Below are 14,084 nucleotides of genomic sequence, written 5' to 3' on the forward strand. Positions count from 1 at the left end.
CTTAGACGGGCCGGTAGCACCGGGGGGAAATGAATCAGAGCACCAATCACCTTGCTGAAGGCTTTCTGGGGCAATCACTGTTTCACAGTTGTAGGGTCTATATTCTGGGTACTTTCCTCAGAACAGTTCAGGGTGGCAGGATGTTCCAATGGATGGAGCTTGTTTGCAGTGTTAAGTTGCATTTGGCACACACATAAAACTTCTTCTGTTTGTCTGTCCAGGCACGAAACACTGCACTGCTAACCTTTTTATTCAGCCCCCTTTTCTTCTTTTTGGACTCCTGGTGTGGAGAGGGGAGTTTCTTGGCTCTGACAAACTGTCTAGAATGTGCCCTTTTTGTTTCAAGGCTTTGTATTTGAAGAGGGTTTACTTCACATAACCTGATTTTCTCATATCACCTGACAGTCGAAGGAATAGCGGTAACAAAATACTTCAAGAAGTCATCAGGCAAAAGTTAGACATCTAAGACACCTAGACAGGCAACTGAACATTTTCCTAGGAAGGCTTTGGAGCTTCCTCTGCACTGACCATCCGATAAGTAATATCCTGGGACAATTGTTATACAGTGGGTTCAGCCCCACCATGAAATCTGTATTTATTTTTTTGTGGAGTGAAATTGGTCCCAATAATAAGCTAGCATAACTCCATCTGCTAGAGAATGAGCTTTGAGGCATGTTCTAGTGCAGAGTTTTAATTAAGAGAGTCAAGTCAGATCCCATCCGTTCTGTGCAACCACTACCACTGGAGACTGTGGGATGTCAGTGCAGCGGGACAAGACTCTACCTGCCGCAGTACTCATTGTACTCTCCTCTGCTTTCTCCTCATTCTTGACATTTTCGATAGCTAGGATAGACTCAGGAATGCCTGGCAGAGAGCTTGGTGGGGAGGCGCATTGTCTGAGGTGGAAGAAAAAAGGCTTTGTGTGAGCTCGTTGCCACCAAGAGTTTTGAGAGGGACACAGACACAGAGGAAAATAAGATGAGTGATGCAGAATGAAGGAAAAACAGAGGATTTTTTTGTACATGTGAGGACGTGAAGGATGTTGTGTTTGCTGTGGCATATTTGTTGAAGTTTGGATCAGCGCTGTGTTAACATAGATGCCTTCAGGCATTATGTTTCACGCTCTTTCTACCCCTGTGCTCTTCTTACTGGGCGGTGGCACTTCAGGGCCACTCAGTCTATGTGTGCGATCACTTGGCTATAGGCTTTCACCTGCCACAGAGCGGCACTCCCCAGAGGAGTGTTTATAAGATCTCAGTAAACACTTGCAGTGCTGACCAGATCTTAAAATGTTGTACGCCATTGTTACGGTGCAAAACAAGCCTCCTTTTTTGTTCTTTACTTACATACAGGTGTAACTTATAGTAAGTAACTTAGGGCATTTCTGTGGTCACAGTGAGAAGTGGAAATTGCTAAATAAGTCCGCTCAAAATGTATGCCTTGGCTGATAAGCAGGGGGCCTTTGGCACCGAATCTCTGGCTTTGGTCCTCTACCTTACCATTAAGTGAAATGTTACCGTAGTCAATTGTGTTGTGCTGAGAGTTGACAGATAACATCAGAACCAGACAGTGACATTTGCTGTGTCTTTGGAAACAAAAATGTCATGGTTTTGTAAAAGTAAATGAAGGAGATAATTTAAGGCTCCACAAAACAACTTGTCCTCCAGATTTCTTAAGGATGTAAGAAGAATGAAAAGAGAAAAGAAAAAGAAAGCATGTAAAGAAAGAAAGACAAGTATGTGCTGTGTTTATTATCATTTCCGTCGCTTTTTTCCCAATGCTGTGTTAATGACAACAAAGGGAGAAGGCGGGGGTGTTGCGGGGTTTAGAAGAGAGGAAGCCCTCTTGATGGAGAAGTGTTGAGCGTACAGGGAGATCTTATCTGTCTTGCTCTGTTTATCAGCTGCTTTTGTTTCAGCTCTTGATGACTTGATGCCAGAGTCTTTCCCTCAAGGCCCCCACGAAGAACAGCAACAAAGGGCTGTTTCTTCCTTCTGTCTTGATCTCTTCCTCTCCTTCCCTTTTTTCATCCATCTCTTTTTAGAAGAGGAGAGATGAGCCAGCCAGAAGTCAGTGCACAGTCATGCAACAGCTGCATCGAAGATCATTTCTTTGTCCCTTTGTGCTGCATCTATTTAAATATGCAATGCTGAGTGCAGCTAGTGTGCCCCACTGGTTGGACAATCAAAAGTCCTTGTGGGATGTTAATGAGCTGCATTTTACTGCTCAACATACCACTGGCTGTTTATGATCTGTGTGTACAGCAGTCCAGAGGCTCACTGGTAATGGGGTTAGCCAGGCTTGCTGAGAACATGATGGGGGTCCTGATTTGCCAGCAGGTGGTCTTGCTTAATGATGGGCGAGCAGACAGTCCTGTGGAATGCTCCTCGGGGTGGGTGGGATGTGGGATGACTGTTCGAGCCCACCCCGCCTTCTCCTTCAGTGCTCCTTCAGTGAATGGGACTAGGCCCCACGGAAAACTTTGAGCTTTTTTCCCACTGTTTGTGAAAGGAGGAGGCCTGGAATCGGCTGGAATTCCTAACCTGCACAAGCTCCTACCTGGCTGCCTCCTCCCTCCTCTCCTTCGTGATATGTGAGGAGATAATGATAGAATGATAAGGGCAAAATGGAGAGGAGCTTTTAGCCGTGGTGTCTGCTTGCAATTTTTCACAACATTAATGGCAATCACCCAGGGCAGTTGACTCCCTTGTTTCAAGAACCATTAAAGATATACTTAAAAATGCAGGGGTCACTTCACAGCTACAGTTAATCAGTGACTCAAAGCCCTGGAAGATACGCATGGAGAGTATGTTGACATGCAAAGTTTACTCCCTGGATTTTTTGAGGTGGATATCTCAGTTGAGCTCAGCTCCTAATGTGTCTCATGCTACAATATGATGGTAGCCTCTCTCATTATGCCTACCTGATGTAGTGCCTCGGCTTTTTTCCCCTGAAAATTATTTTTTATTCCATATAAGTATAATAATTCCTTCAGAGTTTAATAGAGGGAGTCTTTATTTCAGACAAGGTGGTCCACCTCCGCTATAAAACACTCTGGGAAATCGTGCTGCAAGTTTTCTGCCCTATAATTTAAATATCAGGCTCAACTACCACCTACTCAGGTTTTAATCTTACCAAGAAATTCTTAGAGACAGATTAGAGCATCAACACTGCACAGTGAAACATGACAACCCACCATATATTTGACTTTCCCAGGTATGAAAACATATGGCTGGTGGGTAATTCCAAAGGGGAGATGGAGTTTATTTGATTGTGGCTCTGGAAAGTGTGTGAGAACACTACGCAGCCGCACCCAGGTGACTGAACTAAAGCACCAGAGTCTTTATCCAGTCCATGTCTACACAAGCAGCCTTTTGTCTTCAGGGAGTCATGGTAAGTCAAGAAGACTGACTTCAAGGATTGGATTTTTCTCAGGGTCCTTGAATGGATTAGGCTATAGTCTAAGAGTGAGAGTTCATTTTCTTGCTGTAGAGCTTTTCTACAAAGGTGTACCCTTGGTAAGTCTGCGTACCCTGTGTGGCTTATGTCAAAAGATTTATCCAGTGAAGTGAACAGAATTAGACAAATAGAAAGGCTTGATGGAAGGCTTTGATGAAATAAGCAACAAAGGCTTGATGGGAGAAACAAGACCAATAGACCTGTTTGCCAGCTAGCCCAGAGTCTCCAGAGTTATTGCACATTTTAGATTTTAATTAAAAATGCGGGAGAGCCTGCTTGGCATAGCGATAAAGGACTCCGAAATGAAAAAGCCATGAAAGATGGAAGAGAGCAAAGGAGGAACGGACCACTTAACCGCAGTGTGTTCACCTTGGCCTGTATCCCGGCTCGAATCAGGAGTGTATCACTGTCTTGCTGATAAGGATCATAGATGGTATTGATTGAACGCAAAAACACCTACATGTAGTGACATGCTTGTCACTTCAGTAAGATGTTAACATGCCCATAGTGCACACACAGAAATACTGTGCAACATCAAGCCTGTCCAAATACATTGTATATCCTGTAAAAAAGTTTTAATGACACTTTTTTCCTGCTGTGGTTTGAAGGAAGTATGAGTTCTAAAGTTAGTAGGTGTCATAGTCCCAGTTAAGCTCTTCTTTAGTTCAGGAACAGGAAAGTGGAACTGACCTAGGAGGCTCTGGGCAGGGACTTGGATGTACAGTGACCCGGAAACCTTCCTCTTCTATCCTGGACATAAAGAGCTCAGTGCAGCAGTCTGCATGAGATCTGGGCTCCCTCTGGGGAACTGGATCCGTGACAAAATTCTTGCTCCAAGGCTGCATTTCTAAAGCAGGGCAGCTGCTGTGGCAAGTGTGGCTACCTACTGTCAACACGCCAAAAACATCAGGTTTAGAGAAAGGGGTTTTGGTGGGACACCAGGGGGATAGCAGAAGCCTTAATGTGATTTAGATTTAGGTCAGCTGAGCTGTCACTTTAGAGCGGCTCAGATAAAGAGAAAACAAGGGAAGAAAATTGACTCTTTTTTGCCCTGTAACTTTTTGTTTTGTAGGATACATAAGGGACTTTTCCTCTTAGTTTGAACCAGTCTTATTTTGACAATCTATAGCTTTCACTAAGTGTGCTTGGTGAACACTTTAAACCTTCTGCTTTTAATAGAAAGCTGATTATTGAACTTATACATCGCATGCTAGACTGCCTTCGGTAAACTGTCTCTGGGTGTGTTAACCTCCAGAATTATGTCAGCATTTGCCAGCAGTGTTTAAGATACTGTGATTTTCTCCTCAGAATTAACTTTTTTACATTTTTCCAATGGTTTTGGCCCTTAATGAATCAGCAGTTGTCTCAGCATCTCAGACAGGAAGAACTTGGTTCAGAGGTTAATCACATTCTGTCACCTTCTGGATGTGGGCTGGAGATGCACTGACCCCACTGCTGTTAAATTAGACCTATTATGTTCCCTGTTGTCTCGTGGTATGCACCTGTTACATACCACCATCCATATGCATGGCAATGAGGCTAATTATATAATTCTGGAATCCTTGTTTCTGGGCTTCTCTAGCTATATTCTGACAGGTTTAAATGTCTGTTGTTTAACAATACTTTCAATAAGGACCCAGCCCTGTCAAGTTCTGTTTAACCACCCATATTACACCAATGTGTGATTGTTGAAGGTCTCTTGATATTACTATGCTGCTTAAAAATAACATCTACTCTCCTGGGAATGCTTTCCTTAAGATTTTGGAACCCCACAAGGGCATTAGTTAGGTTGGGTACTCTGATGTTGGGCCATAAGGCTTGGCTTACAGTCGGTGTTTCAGTTCATTCCAAAGGTGTTTGGTGGGGTTTATTTCAGAACTCTGTGCAGGATTCAGGGTTAAAATTAGGGTTAATTTTAGGGTTAAGGTTGATGGTATTATTGCAACAATGGAACTTACAAATCACATACATACACACTGCTGTTTCTGAACCTTACTTTGAGTCTAATCCCATGTATTGCCTGATTAAACATATACAGGAAGTAGAAGAGACTTGACAGTTGGGGGTCCTATGTTCACAAACAAATCATGGGATGTAGAGGCTTTCCCGTGCTATTTAGCCCCTCAGACAAGAGCCCAGTCTCCGTTACTTCCTTTTCTCCTCCCCATCCGTCTTTCTGTCGATGGGTTGTCATGGTAAACCCAGGATGAACACCCATCTCTCCCTTGTGACTTGTCCTCCCTGTTTCCTTCTGTGTTTGCTATTATCGGTCTATTTTTCTTCCTACTTTCAGACGTTGTCTTCAATCATGTTCTCACATTCTGATGATGACCTGCACATATGTTTGTCATCTGTCATCGTGTGTGCGTGGATGTGTCCTGCGCCTACATCATGTTTTGGTTTCTTTGAAGCACCATTGTGGCAGGCAGGGCTGATATATGACAGTTTGCTGTCCCATCACAGTTTGGGTTTTATGTCTCCACTCCTTACCTTTGACACAGATTCAATTTTCCCCAACTTTTGTCGGCACACCCCTCTCCCCCGCCCCTGGCCGCTCTCTTCTCTATTCTCACAGTTGTCTTCCTCCTCCCAGTGTTCCCATCTCACAGCGGTTTCACCTGTAATTAGACTGGAATCCCATGCCCTGTAAAGCTGTCACAGTCCTAACAACCAGGTGCAGTTTGTGCAGCCTCTGACCTAATTCCATATACTGCTCTCCGAGCCTCTCTCGGCTTCCTCAAGAACCAACAGAAGTGAATTTTTAAAAATCAGTCAGAGGATAATGCAGGTTTATTTCAACTTGTGTCTTTTTTATTTTAAAGGGGCAACTCCACAGAGTTTACTGGTCTGCTGCATATAAGAGAAAAAGTTGTATAAAGCCTTTTGTCGCTCCAGGGGGAGCTGTGTGAAGTCTGATAAATTGCCTCAAGTGATGTCACTTGAGTCAGCGTCAGTTGGGGCTGAAGACTGCAAGTTTGAAGATAGATGGGGGTGTGGCGTGGAGAAGTGAGCTTTGAGACCTCTGTAGCCCCCTCCCATCTGCTCGAGGCTAGTAGCTCGAGGCTACATTAGCGGCTACTAGTGTAACACACCTGAATCTCTATCTGTGGTTCTGCTGCATTGATTCCGACCAGATATGTGTTGTGTGTATTGATGAAGGACATTTTGACATGGCACCGTGGCTGTTGATACAAAACAGTGAGCGGCTATGGGGATTAAACCAAGAAGTGAGATTAGAATGTTGGAAATGTAATGCCATCTAATTTGTCAGAGTTTCCTTTGTTTTCTTGAGTTATGGAGTTTGTGATATGTGTGTCTGCTGACAAACCCTGAATTTGACAACTCTCCTGAGAGATGAACCCTCTTAGGAATTTTCCCCTTTCTCTCTCTCTCCCTGTCTGCTTGCCCTCCAGGCTGACAGATTTGTCAGGCTGGAGGGAGAAACTCGGCCTGCCCCTGTTGTTTTAGCCAACAATGGCAAGGACGTGATGGCTTTCAGAGACAAACAGAGATTTCTGGCAGAGGATGTCTCACTAACTTGAGCATGTATCTGTATACACACACATACACACACATACTCCCATACAGACATAAACACAGAGACGCATACTTTACTATCTCCCCATCAGAATGAGACATAATGCAGTATGTCACGCTGTATCTGACCCAGCCATTACATTGTTATTGCTTTCAACAATGAACAGTCTCCAAAGTAATATAAGACTGACATTCTCCTACTTTACAGGGTTGCAGTAATAAATACACACAGAAAATAGATGGTTCCACAAGGGATTTTGAGGTTATCACAGTATTCGACATTACCACATGAACCATTTGTTTGTTTGCAATGAGCAAACAACACATTATGTGTAGCAAAAATGTTACTAAAACTGAGAGAGTTAACAGTGGCAACCAGTAACAGTACAATTGCTGCATATGTAATACCTGCTATATGTCTTAATACGCTTATAGAATGTTTTTTTGGACACAAAGAAGGTCACAACAACTACATTTTGCATGCATCCTCCTTACTGACAGGACACTAGTGACATTTTTCCCAGTCAGCAGCTCATTGTAAAACTGAAATGATATGACATGGCTGTAGTATAAGCTCATTGCAATCAATAGCCAGAATCTGTGAGTCTAATAATGTAAAACAATGTGATCAACCTTTTCAGGAGCCAAAGAACCTTTGGATCAAACTTCAAGTAGCAGAAATCAAACGTTTAGAAGCCAGTGGGTAATGTGAAACGTAATTGCACTGGGATTCAACATGCAGTAGACCGTGGGCAATTCAAGGACCTATAATGGAAATACTATGAGCTCTGAGATATGCAAAGCACATAGAAATACATGCCTAGCATTTAATATTTTACCACCATAAAGGTCCTCTGTGTGTTTGTTTTTTTGGTGCTGTAGAACCCATTTTGTTCGCTGTCTAAGGGTTTGTGCAAGTACGAGGAGAAATAGCTCTGCCACAGAGAAATGTGACCGGTAATATAGCAGGAAGACTGGAACGAAAGAGGTTAAATCCAAGATTAAAGAGCATGAGTGATGGAGAGTCAGAAACAGCCAGAGAAGGGCAGGCAGGAGAAGAGAGGAGAAAGGAAGGGAAAGAAGATGAAAAGGATAAAAATAGTAAATATAATAAATGGAAAGTAAAAGTTAGTCAGTGAAATAAGATGTAAAGGATTTTAAAAGATGAGAATGTGGTAATGAGGTGAGGGCATATGCTGTACCTCCATTGTTTTTAGGTTCAGATGTACCTCAAAATCTATTCTCAAAGAATAATTAAAAATGCCTAGATTATCATCTCTTTTATTCTTGCACTGTGCTGGAACCCCACACTAACAAAAAAAAAGGAAGCAGACTGGGCTCGTAGCGAGTGCCATGAGGCAGCTTTTGGCATTTTCCAGCAGAAGCATGGCGCCTCAGAGAGGCTTGGCCCGAGGGAACAAGTTCTATCACAGACTGCGAGCTGTTGCCAGAGGTATGCCCAGATCAGCCTCTCTTCAAGTTCCTCCTTCTTGTCACTCTGAAGCGCCTTGTGCTGTATTACCCAGACACTGTGGCCTTATTACCGTACAGCACTGTCAGTCGTTCTGAAATGCCCCCAATCCTCTTGTGACCATGAGAGCAACAGCAACGACTAGAAAAAAAGTTTCTACATCCATATCTCAGAGAGATGACACCCCCCCCCGCACTGTGAGTGGGTAGACGCATGCCCTGGAAGAGCACTTGAAGCAGGCATGTTTGAGAGGGCTCTTAGAGAAATATATGAGCATTGAGATGGATGGAGGCGTTGAATGTGGAGAGTTGCACCATTCTAGTTTTTCAACAGGCTATGTGGACTGCTTGGACAGGTTGTCAGAAAAAGAGTATCATGGATAAATCTGGCCTTCCTTTTAAGCTGTGCTCAACAGCACAAACTTCGACCTGTTTGCAAGTGCACTGCAGTGTTTCTTTGTAAATGACAAAAGAACATAAATCTTTCATAGCCAGATATTATTCTTGTCAAGCTCAAAGAGTTGACAAGCTGAAATTCAAGGGCAAAGCTAGTTAGAAAGGGTTGGAGACATATTGCTCCCCTGTCTCCTTCTAAATAAGTTCTTATATGCCCTTGCCAAATATGTTTTGGAATAAACACAATTACCTGAATTATCTTCATAGCCACTGTTTTGTACACATAATTTAACATTTCTATATCTCAAAGAATTCATTAGGAGGAAGTCAGGGTGGAGGGTTGGGTGTACAATGTGCAAAACTTTGACCCTGTGACCAGGGTTCATGTGTTGTTAAGTTTAGCCTAATACTTTAGTTAAAGAAGTAAAGATAAAGTTTAAAAAATGAAAATAAATACTGAAACAGCCAATGCATCATATCAGTGCTTCAAGTTGTTTTCAAGACCACAATCCTTACCTAACTTAAACTTAAGTCCTTTTATTTGTATTTATAATAATACAAATCATTTTAATTAATCATGTTTTACCTACCAGGTAATGAACCAGAATGCATATGTTGATTTTTTTTTAATGATTAAGAAACAGCTGTATATAAATATAGTTTTTATGAGACAGTCTTGCATATTATTGAGATAACAAATCCAAAGGACAGCCAAGTTAACAGCTGCCCGAGGAATTCCAAAGGTCTTCTTCTTACACTTAAATGGATGGGATTTTCTCCAGACCTCTCTAAGCTCGCTAGAAATCGAGCTCTGGTCATGGCATTAGCAGTTTGTTGCCAGTTTAGTGTTTTACTGGTTTAGAGTGTATCTGAGTATCTTGAAGGAATAAGCTAAAAGCAAGTTGACTGGCTGTTCAGTCTTAAATATGGCTTAGTTGACAGTTTTCACAAACTTTCTGAATAGCTCCAGAAAGCAAGTCAAAAGAGAAAAATTATTCATGATTCCACAATTTTTCGACTCCCTGCAGCTGACTACCTTGAGGTCATCAGTTCAGTGTTGCTCATCAAGCACAGGACAAGTTCCAGCATGCTAGCTCCAATGTATTCAGTAAATGATAAAATGTGAAATGTCATGTGCATTATTGGCTCCCTGCAAATATTTGCTTTTGCTTTGTCTTGAATGAGTGGAGCAAATGTCTAAAGGAGCTCCAAAGGTTGAGTGCACCCTTCTTTCTGTGGGTTTGAACTTGTATTGATTATGGATTTGATGTATTTCTGGTATAGAGTGCTGGTCGTTTTTCTTGAGGAACAGCAAAGTCCTCTGGATTTAATTAAATTTTTTTGTCTGAGCATGACTGTGAGCAATAGCTATCTTTGAGAAATGTGCAGGTTTAGGGAACTCAGCCAACACAGATAACACCACTATTTTTTGACATCCACACACAGTTGATCTAGATCAAGCTTCAGATAAAACATTTCCACCTGGAATTCCCCCTTGTCCTTTTTCACCTATTGACTCAAGCTGGTGCTGGACTATCCAGTCTCCACACATCCTGTTCCAGGTAGCAAATGGTCACGTACATCCAATTATAGCGAACAAACGTTCTCGGTGTCTAACCCAAGAAGGTTAGGGGTAGGGGCATGAGGTGGGCGGTAAAAGTGTTCGCTGTGATTGGATAATTCCATTGCAATGCTTGTGAAAAAAAATATTGCTTCCAGGTAAACGACAGAAGAGTGAAAGGCAACAGGTCAGCCTCCAGTTTGCCTCTACCTGAGGCCACAGGGAGTGTGGATGTGTGGGGGTGAAGTCAGGGTCAGACGTGTTCACACCACCCAAAGAAAGCCCTGACACATTCCTAGAGTGAGGATCAGTGAGAAATCCACATTCTTTTCCAACTATGTACTGTGATAAAACCTCTTCCTATATTTATTAAGTGTGTTACGCATCAGGCAAACATCTTTTTCATGACTCTTGTTGACTTCTATCTTTGTTTACATTTTAATATCATAAAACGAAAGCTTATCACTCGGCTGGCCCATGACTGTCTGAGCTTAACAAGTTTGCTGTATTGAAATTAGGATGTGTGTGTGTATGTGTGTGTGCTCTTAACTACATCCACCCCTTCTTTTATTGGTTCTAAAGTGGTGCATTTGTTGCTCCCACTCAAGCCAAATCTCTTCCTTTGTCCCTGTGTGTGTTTCTGCATGTCTGTCTGTATGTGAGTCACTCTTAAACACACTGTTGTTCTCCATCTATGTCTTTCTCTCTGTCTCTCAGTATGGCTGTCTCTTTCTCTGTTCAGTCTGTGCAGATTGAACTTGCTGGTTACGATGCTCGCGGAATCTTGATCAGCTCCAATTTACATCTAGACAATGGCAAGTGTTGAGAGGCGATTCCTCTCTTCTTCTTCCTCTCATTTCCCCTCCTTGAACCCCCTATTCCTCTTTCTTGTCCTCCCTTCTGCCTCTGTGCCTTTGCCAACAGCCCCCACCCCTCCTCCTTTATTGTGTTTTGGGGAAGATGGGTGTCTTGAGAGACGGCAAATAAAAGATGGAGAGGGAGCCTCCTCGACAGTAGACTAAACTGAATGTTTCTGGACTTCATCTGTGCCCCTGAGGACACAGCCCTCCTGATAATGAACTCCAGACACTTGTCAATGCATATGCACACACTGACACACACATACACATTCCCATGTCAAAGCTTTAAACAAGCCTTCTGTCATGCCATCTGTCTGTAATTTCCTAATGGCACTGTGCGTATATGACACAACACAGCGCAATATACGTCAATTAACACCAGCTTCATTTGGCATCAGTTCTGGTGTCATACTCATCACATCGCAATTCAAAAACTGATCCTCTTTGACAGAACGCACCCTCGCAAATAATAGGCTGTTTCTGTGCACGAGTTTAAAACAGATTTGACTAAGTGCTGCAAACTCAAACTGACTTGGCATAATAATCACTGTTTAGACTAATTGTATGTAAAATGACAGCGAGGTGGAGAAGGCTGTCAAGCTGCACTTACAGCATAAAAGAAAAAAATCTGTATTCCAAGTAAGTTTAGTTTAAGTTGCAAAATCTGGTTTTATTAAAAAGGACAAGTGAATCTGGACATACGGCTTTGGGCAGTAACGCAGAGCTGTGTAATCTGTTATAGAAATGTGTGTAGTGTAAGGGATTACAATTTGAAATGTAGTAACCCTCTATAGTACTTTGTTACATTAACATTTTGTGGCTCATTTGCTGTCTTACCAGCGGTTAAGAGGAGGGGTGATGCCAGACTGGTCCGTCCCGGATATTTATTTATTTATTTAATTCATATAGCACCTTTTAAAAGTTCACAGAGTGCTTTGATTGAGTGACGGAAAATAATGTAATGAGTAATGCGTGACTGATTACAAGAAACTTGCTGAATACTGTGGATATAGGTCTGTAGCACAGCTTATGGTGGCCTGTGGTAAGTGATACAACGCTCAGGAGAAACGAAGCGTATTAGAGCTAAAGTCTAAAACAAACAAATGAAAGGCAGACCGGTATATCGCCATGCAAACCTCTAGAATAACAGATTTGGTTTGTTATTTGCTTTATTTGGCTTGAGAGTGAGACTTTTCAGCCGTTGTGTTTGAAATGTCCTGTCTGCAGGCTGTACAGTCAGTTATTCAATTTCAGAAAAATCTCAGCAGCTGCTCAAGGATTTGGTGAGTTGTTCCTATTCATTAACAACTTCCTCAACAATTCTTGCACATATTACGGTCTGGTTTTGCTTTGGGAGAGTGAGGATCTTGCTGATTGCACCTAAATGAAGAAATGCCAAAAAAGTGAGATCATTCTACTCAGGTTCAGAGCAGTTGTAGCTGTTTTGAGAATGTCTGTTAAGCACAAGGTATATATTAAAACAAAATGAATCAAGTCAAATTTTATTTATATAGCGTATAGCCAAAAATCCCAAATCACAATTCGCCATAAGCAACAACTTCTATCCTTAGACCCTCGAAATAAATCCACCAAAACAAGTGGAGTTTCCAATTCAATAACTGAATGTTAAAGAATGATCTATTTTGCCGTCTCTACGCCCTCATCCCATCCTCTGTGACACTTGACGCCTGATGCAGAACTAACGTAATCCCTCAAATGAAAATCATAACAAATAGGAAGGGTGGCCACCAAGTCAATGCCTCTATGGGCCAAGAGGCTTTCTGCCTGAAGGTTTACAGATGGTGGATTACCTGCAGTCAGTCATGGCTGTTGTGTTTTGGATTTGCTCGCTTTAGCGCCGCCATCATCCCTTTGAAGAAGCCGAAATGAGATCCATCATGCAAATCACCTGGTTGGTTTGAGATGAAGCGCCGACAGTCCCGATAAAGGGTGACGCTTCATCACCTCCCCTCTCCGGATAACCGATAGAGTCTGAAGTTTATTAAAAAGCCCCTTTCCCAAGAGTGCCCTTTCTCCATTTTAGCTTTAATAATGGAGATGTGCAGGGTGTGATGACGCTGAGACATGTGCGCACTCATGTGTAGTCCTGATTCTTGCGTGTGTGTTTCTGTATATTGTGTGCACATCTGTATTGTTGTGGGTGTTTGCAAAATGAATGGAGAGGAACAGCAGCCTTTTTCTCTCAGGCACCAGGGCAGAGTATGAAACCTCCTGAGAGCGAGCAGACGGCTTTTTAATTTCGCTCCTCTCTGCTGCCGGTCGGCTGAATTAACAGGAATTGAAATGTGCAGAGGACAAAGTTTTTTCATCAACAGCAAACTTTGAAACCAAACTGTTATCAGACTCACTCATTTATTAAGCAATGAAAGGGAGATTGAGTTCAGCTTGTGGTCCCCCCCCACCCCCCATACCTGCTAGTGCATTGTGGAATGTGGAATACAGATTGTAAATGATCACCCTCAGGCCACCGCCAAAGCTTCTTTTTTTAGATCAGTGTTGACAAAGGCTTGGAGAATGGCTTCTGCTGGGGTGTGGAGGCTTTAGGGCAGCCTTTGTTGTTGACTTCTTGTATTTTTGAACGCTCCCCTCCCAACCACCTGTCTTCCATCATAGCCGATTATCAAACCCCTGAAGTTGAGCAAAAGGGTGCACATTTACCTGCTACGCTGTTCTCCCCCCTTTTTCTCCTTGTGAGATGAACGGTAACAAAATGGAACAACAAATGAAATAGGAGGAAGGGTTAATAAAAAGAATGACCTCCCAGTTGTACGCCACCTTGG

At 42.6% G+C, this 14,084-nt stretch overlaps 1 protein-coding gene across 5 annotated transcripts in view; it reads left to right on the top strand.

Moving 5' to 3' along the window:
- Positions 1 to 14,084, top strand: part of agrn (agrin) — a 245,088-nt gene that overhangs the window by 3,227 nt on the left and 227,777 nt on the right. The gene's annotated exons all lie outside the window — the stretch shown is intronic.

Source organism: Dicentrarchus labrax, unplaced genomic scaffold (genome assembly GCF_905237075.1).
Source record: "Dicentrarchus labrax unplaced genomic scaffold, dlabrax2021, whole genome shotgun sequence".
Classification (NCBI taxonomy): Eukaryota; Metazoa; Chordata; class Actinopteri; family Moronidae; genus Dicentrarchus; species Dicentrarchus labrax.